This window comes from Biomphalaria glabrata, chromosome 1 (assembly GCF_947242115.1).
Source record: "Biomphalaria glabrata chromosome 1, xgBioGlab47.1, whole genome shotgun sequence".
NCBI lineage: Eukaryota > Metazoa > Mollusca > Gastropoda > Planorbidae > Biomphalaria > Biomphalaria glabrata.
In genome coordinates, this window is record NC_074711.1 from 72,544,150 (window position 1) to 72,552,117 (window position 7,968).

General features: G+C 37.2%; 1 protein-coding gene across 1 annotated transcript in view; it reads right to left on the reverse strand.

The window, feature by feature from the left end:
* The window catches only part of LOC106072041 (neuropeptide SIFamide receptor-like), a 98,656-nt gene extending 91,379 nt beyond the window's left edge, over positions 1 to 7,277 (reverse strand). Inside the window, exon 1 of the mRNA XM_013232309.2 lies at positions 6,773 to 7,277. The gene's annotated coding sequence lies outside the window, so the exon portion shown is untranslated. The remainder of the gene's footprint in view (positions 1 to 6,772) is intronic.
* Between the last annotated feature and the right edge of the window lie 691 nt (positions 7,278 to 7,968).

Here is a 7,968-nt window from a genome sequence, read left to right on the forward strand (position 1 = left end):
CATTATTATCAGGTATATAGTATTGAACATGGAAGATTGTAGAGTTATCTCTTGTTTCTATTTCATGTTTGTGTTCACTAAGCCTCAGACGACGACATTTAAAGAGGACTAATTTTGCTTATGCCACTATTTCTGTCAAGTGCTATTTCTTTCCCTTGTTCGGGACACCAAACAAATAATTATTTACCAATAGTCAATTAACTAATAGATTATTTTTTTTATGGATTCTTGTGTTGTCAGGTAAAAGAAATAATTGTGCAAAATTTCAGCTTGATCCGAAATTGGGTGTGGGAGAAATAACGTGTACAAAATTTTTACCAGAGAGAGTAAGTTAATATAAGCTTTGTGAAAAAAAAAAGGCTCGCTTTCATAATAGAAAGGGTAACCGTTGCACCTATAATTTGCAAGCTGTAAAATTTTATGCAAATGAATTTTCACAATCTTTTCTAGTTTTTTTTAGATCTAGACGTGACTGTCAGACGAGCACAATCTAAACTATTCTGAACTCTACAAATGTTAGATGTGTCGGCTTCATTGAAATGTATTGGGACGAAACTTCGAACACATTACATCATTGATCATTGTGTGTAAATTATCACTTCCGTTTCGTGAAAACGTTTCAGTTGTGCTAGGTACACAGTGTGTGTGTGTGTGTGAAAAGGTTAAATTGTCGTTATTTTGTCAACCATTCCAAGTTAGTGATGAATCGAGTCAGTCAGTAAGCTATTGCTTTTACTTGTCTATTTACAGATAAGATCTAAAAGACTACTGAGGCTTAAAACACAAGACTGTTAAGGACGAAAGGCTGCTGTTTAAATCCCGTTGAATACTGAGCAACAACCTCAGATACCCACTTCTAAACATAGACACAAGACGTTGAACAAAGGAACATTAAGCTCGCTATAGTAGCACGGAGCTATAAGAGTTTAACAAACAACTAACAATGTCCTGTGTGCACAGTGGCGTAGCATGTTACCCGTGGGCCTCCCCACCCACACATAAAACTAATTTACCGGATGATGCGGTAACCGAGTAGTCTGTATATTGGCCAAATGACATTCGTATGCTAGTAGGTTTCAATCGGCTTGTACAAAAGTGCATAGTGTCTTCCCCAAAGGATCATGTGGGCCTCAATTGGGCACGAGCCATAGCGATGTTGTTACGCCACTGTGGGCTCCTAATGGTCATAGGCCCCTCCCCCCCCCGATGCCCCATCTACTAGTGAGGCGAAGCATTTTAGAAAAGTTTATTTTTGTTCATTCTACATCTTACAGGGAAACTATTTCTATTACTACAGAACTGAGAGGAGAAAATTATTTTTTTTTTTGGGGGGGGGGGGGAAGTAAGTAAGGGAAGAGATAGGGGGGGGGAGATATGGATAGAGGGGCGAGAGAGGAGGAAGAGAGTTAATTCTACATCGCGCTATAAAAAGAGAGATATGCTACACGAAACTTGAGGATTATCTGGACATCCTTGTGTATGTTATTGTTTTCTTGACCCGCCATTGTCCCAATTCTTGCCCATCATTGTGCAATTATAGTGTAAAAAACCTTTTAAGTATAAACAGTTCTTGCATTCCATCATTCACTGAGTTATGTCCCTTTAAATAGTCTATCAAGAGCGTCAATTACTTTCCCAATCTCCGAATCTAATTACCGACATTGTTACAGCAGGGCCATCTAATTAAAACACATGATTTTTCTGCCTTAAACAGCCAGCAAAAAAGAAATCAGCAATGAACGATGGAAACCCAAACGACATAAACATGAATTGTTGTTCAATGTAAGATGTAAGGAAGTTGTTCAAAGTAAGATGTAAGGAAGTTTTAAACATTGTTTTGTAATGACCGAATATAAAAACAATGAAAGCACACATTACACTTCATATGTAATAGTTTACAGATCTTGTAATCATATCTAGATCTTGTAATCATTTATATGTAATCATTTGTAGATCCCTGTAATCATTGCTATGTAATCATTTGTAAATCTATGTAATATGTAATCATTAACATGTAATCGTTTTTTAGATCTTTGTAATCATTGACATGTAACCATTTGTAAATCTATGTAATCATTAATATGTAATCGTTTGTAGATCTTTGTAATCATTGACATGTAATCATTTGTAAATCTATGTAATCATTAATATGTAATCGTTTGTAGATCTTTGTAATCATTGACATGTAATCATTTGTAAATCTATGTAATCATTAATATGTAATCGTTTGTAGATCTGTGTAATCATTAATATGTAATCGTTTGTACATCTATGTAATCATTTACATGTAATCATTTGTATATCTATGTAGTCATGTATATGTAATTATTTGTAAATCTGTGTAATCATTTATATGTAATCTTTTGTAGATGTATGTAATCATTGATATGTAATCAATGAGATATCTATGTTATCATGTACATGTCTATGTCAACAGTTTGTTCTACGTTCTGTTTTAACAAAATTTTTTCTACGTCATCCACAACATTGATTGCGTCACAGCATTACTTATGACTCGGTAGCTCTAGTCTGTGAACTAGGTCAGTCGGACAGAGAAGTGAAACTGCTAGCCTGCAACGATTTAGTACGCCTCAAAAGATAGCCAACGTCAATGTCTGGACATCGAGATCTGGCACTATGGGCGAGTCTAATAGCGGCTTTTTTTTTTCTCTCGAGTCCAAGAATTGTATGCAACCGTAGGACAATTTTTAGCTTTCTGCTTAAGACATTTACATAAGACGCGGGGTAGAGTTTTCATGAGTCTAGTGTTCTTGGACCGTTTGAGATTCAGCTACCAAACCCACACGATCTGTCGACCCTAGGAGCTACTAGAGCTGGGGTTTCAAAACAAAAAAAGTGTGGCGCATTATGAAATAGAATGCCTTCTGCTACCAGGACATCATTCTCATGTTTGTAGCTGGCAGGTAAGTAGAAGGCAAAGGGGAGAGGGGGGCGGGGTTGTGTATACCACGAAAAGAACTCTTCAGTGAGCCGAGAAACATTTTTTAAAATTGATTTTTGTCATTTTTGTATTTTGTTTCGTTACTTCTGCAATTATTTCCAGATAGCTATTTTTTTTTTTGCTAATTTTTTATTATCTTAAGCTGATTATATGAATATTAATTCCTTAACCCGTTTAAAAAAAAACATTCGTTAAAAAAAAACGGTCCAGAGAACTCATGGGGCACTTTAAATGTATCTCAAACATGTAATCCATATGAAGAAGGGGGGGGGGGTTGCTATCATTTCAAACAAATGTTCCATAGAAGGCATGGGGCGGTTTGAATGCAATCTTTATTCTAAATTGATATGTCAATAAATGGATCGTTCTCGTAATATTTAAAACGTTGAAACGGGAATTCCCCTTGAATAGATTTATAAATCATGACGCGCACGCACACACACACACAAAGTCAACTGAAGAGTCAAGTGTTTTCAAACAATATGGCATAGCGTTGGTACACCCACTACATTGAAACCAAATCAGCATTGCCCAAGGAGTAAAATTACAAATTAAACGTAAACCTAAAACTAAGCTGCTACATAACCTTGGTTAGACCAATTTGAGAAAACTCAAGAAAACACAAAGAAACTAGAACAGATACAAAATTGAACGTTTGACTAGAATAACACAATGATTAAAATCACCAAACCTAGAAACACTTCTGGGCAGAAAACTAGAAAGCAAATAAACAACAATACATAGAACACTCATTCATCATTTACAAACCTAGTGAGATAATCAGAAAGATACAAAGATAGGCACATTTCTTAGTCCATTTCTTAGTCCATATTTCAGGACACACTGGTATGAGTGCTCCTTCTTCCCTAAATTATTAGAGCACGGAACGGGTTGCCTGAATCAGCCATGACAACAAATGACTTAGTAGAGTTTATGTCTCCAATTAAAATGAAAGGACTAGATTAAGACATGGATAGGCGTAGGACTTAATTGTCTTCTCTTTTGAGATAACTTCTGTAATTTATAAGCTAAGAAGATGATCACAGTGTAAATTGTAAAATGAAGCTTCGATCAGGAAAGAGCTTTGAATAGTTATTACTTTAAGAATTATATAATTCATGGGAAACGCCGTAAAAGATTCTATGTAAACGGAATATCCTCCCTTGCTAGCAGAGTCACACAGTAGAAATGGGAAAACCTCGAAGTGTCTGACATTAGAAAGCAGCTTCAGGCTCAGTGGATAAGAAAGACAATATGAAGACCTAAGGGTCTAATTTCATTACAAGGCTTACATCAACTCACTCTGTCTGTCTGGTACATTTTTATAATCGTTATTTGAAACCCAATAAATCGAACTGAAATTTTACATAAGTATTTCATTTTCCTGACAACATAAAAATAAATGTAACCAATTAACCAATTAGTTATTGGTAATTAATTATTTTGCTTGGTATTTCAAACAAGGAAAAGAAATATTACTTGACTGAAGTGGTGGAATAACCTAAATTAGCCACCTTTATAGGTTGACGCTTTTAGGTAAGTTTGCTAGAAACAATAGATACAATCTTCTATTTTCATAAGCACCTCACTAGCAGAGTGGTCAGTATGTCGGTTTGAGCCATGAGTTCAAATTCTATAAATGCTTTTAAAAGCGTGTACGGTAAATATTCTCCCAGATATCCCTTTCTTACCCCCCCCCCCCAATTGGTCCAGACAAGTGATAGGATCACAGGGCATTGAGAAAGCTAAATGCATGAAATTGCGCTGAACAAAACAAATGGTACAAATATTTTCTAACGCACAGATTAATTGTTGTTGGTCTAGATCTATTTCAGATTTAATGACATAACTGATCCAAACTAGTTGATACAATTACACTTCGTTTAAGCTTTGTTTTTTTATAAGTATTTTTTTTAATGTTTTTTTTTTCTTATTTCAAGCGATAATTTACTAGAAATATTAAAAGTACTACGTGTTTTCACTAGTTGTGAGACTACATTCAATGTATACATTCAATGTGTAGCAGTGAGACCAAGGCTGGTACATTCAATGTATAGCAGTGTGAGCGCTGATTAATAATCTCATGATCCAATGTCATAGACTGTCCTGAAAATAATGAACACGTTTGTAATATAGGAGCGCGTCATTCTCTCATCCAAATACGAGGCCCACATATCATCCCGATGACGACTTCTATTGACCTGGTAAAGGTCTACGTTTGATCAAGACACTTCAGTGGATGGAATGAATTCGATTGCAATAACCAATGGGAAAACTGGGATTCTTGCTCCACAGCAATGGCGTAGCCACCTGTTCAAGTGAGACGGAAGAGTTATCTCCTTTCCGCAATGATCTCAACTTGTTTGGCCATCTATCAACATCTCAGTTCGAAGCTCAAACCAGAAAGATGAACCCTAATTACTGTGTCTCAACTAAGAATGTGTCTTTAGTTAGAGCTCAGCTGATCTAGTCGAAATAAAGACCTGATTGTGAATGGTTGTACTGAACTATGTGTGATGCTCTGATGTCGTGGAGAGAACAAAAGGTGGATTCATTGCTAAACAAAAAACGACAAACAAACGAGTGATTTGTAAACCGTAAAAATATTTCATGAGGCGATCTATGGTTAGCATCAAGGGCATCAAGAAATTACACTACGAGAGCATATAAAGTGCCCAATAGATATTCCAGAGTTCTTGACAAGGTTTAATCTTAATATCTCAACCCTTTTATATGGCTCTGAGACATGGACACTATACCGAAAACAACTTAGACTTCTTGAGCGCTTCCACCAAAGATGCCTGCGCTCCATCATGGACATACGGTGGCAAGACCGCACTACAAACAGCGATGTCCTTGCGAACGCCGGTATGGACAGTATAGTGGGACTTCTTTTGGTCCTACAGTTACGCTGGGCAGGGCACGTATCCCGTATGGGAGACGAACGTATGCCAAAGGCAGTCTTTTTTGGTGAGCTAAAAGGTGGTCGACGTAACAGAGGCGCCCCACGGAAACGCTTCAAAGACCAGCTTAGGCGTTAACTTTCCTTGGCTGACATAGAAGAGAGCACCTGGTTGCATGCGGCCTCAGAACGAGACAGCTGGAGGTCACTCACGAAGGCCGCGGGATACACATTTGAGACCAAAAGAAAATCCGCTGCCTAGGACAAACGCAGACGGCGAAAAGAAAATCTAAATCGACCACCTGCGGATAATGGTTATGCTTGCCCTGGATGTGGCAAAATATGTAGGTCACAGCTGGGACTGCGCAGCCACGGAAAATACTGCACTCCTCACTAATCTTCGGACTCGAAGACAAGCCTTATTATTATTATTATTATTATATATAGAGATAGATAGATAGATAGAGAGATAGAGAGAGAGAGAGAGAGAGATAACTGAAATGTAAGACTAGTACAAATAAATAAATATCAAATAAAATTGTGTGTGCGTGCGTGTCTTTTTTCTTTTGTATTTATGTAGTCTATGTCTCTTCTGTTTGACTGTCTGTCTGTCCGCCTGTTTATTTGGTTTATATTTATTTATTTCTAATTTTATTCCAATTAATAGTCCAGAATGTAGGAACGTACATGTGTCAGGTGCTTAGCTTTACATCTGCATATCCCATAATTTCACACCTGTCGTCTACTATAGGAAACGATTAATAAAACAAGAGTCAAAGTAAATGAATGATGTAGTAACATGGTCAACGTCTAGTCATTTTGAAACATTACTTTGGCATCTATTAAATAAATAAATACAAAGTCTACATATGTCAACAGATCCAAAGTTATTCAAATGCAAATCTTACCAGTTACTTGAATATCACAAGTTGCTAGACCTGTCTATTTCTAGATCTAATTGTACATTTCTCCATCTGGTTCAAAGGAAAATAAACTGAATGCTGTCCAAAAGACGAGATGCTCCGAAATAAGACTTTGATTCTCCAGAGACCATTTAGTCCACAGAAAAGATACACCTGTTCCTTTTCAGAAACCAACGCGAAGTGTGACGATGACAGGAAGTCCACAAGGAGAGCACGATTGGTTCATCGCTGGCCACCAGAAACTAGTTAAGGCCATAAGTTGAAATGTCAAAAACAATAATGATGATAAATGAACGTTGTTCCTGGTATGCACCGCTATCACGTGACATCTCGGGAATGTTATTGCCTGTGTTGACTTTTCAATTTATAAATGATAAATATTAAAGTCTTTTAAAACAAAAGTAAAACAACAACCGATACCACACAGGTCAGTCCACTACTATTGATCCTCTCAAACCTGTACGATTGTACAAACGAGCAAGTGATCGAGTTTCTCTCCCTACGCAGCCCAACGAGCTTGTTCTGGCCGCGTCTCCGCTAAATTTTGTTTCGTAGCTTTCAATCTGTGTGTCATGTTGCCGCCAATAAGCCTTCAAGTTTTTGTGTTTTTTTTCCCCCTTGTTTTTCGGTTATCTTACAATAAGAGAAAATCTATGCTCCGAGTCGTATTTTAAGTTCATGTATTGTATATTCCTGAGGGCTCTGGTTCACTGACTGACATCACTAATTCTCCCACTTGCGTGAACGAAAAATTACAAAAGTTTAACCAGTTACTCTTTTCCAAGTGACTCTTACAAGTAAGCACCTTTCACGATCACTAGCCGAGAACGATTCTTTAGTCGCAATATCGACCCACTATTGTTTTGAAACACGACATACTACAGGATTAGCTCCGTTCTTGTTCTATGCAGCTTGTACACTCTAGACCTCATTTTAATTCTGCACATTTGGATCTAGAACTAGATAAGAAATCTTTGGCATCTGAAGTACTATTGTTTTACAACTATCTTCCGCTAGAACAGGGGTTCTCAACCTGTGGGTCGCGACCCCATTTGGGGGTCGAATGACGATTTTCCAGGGGTCGCCTAAGAGCAGCGGAAGAATACATTTTTTTCTCTTAAAAACATGTCATTGTTCAATATTTGTAGTGAGTAATTACTACTTTATCCTATAATTGCCAT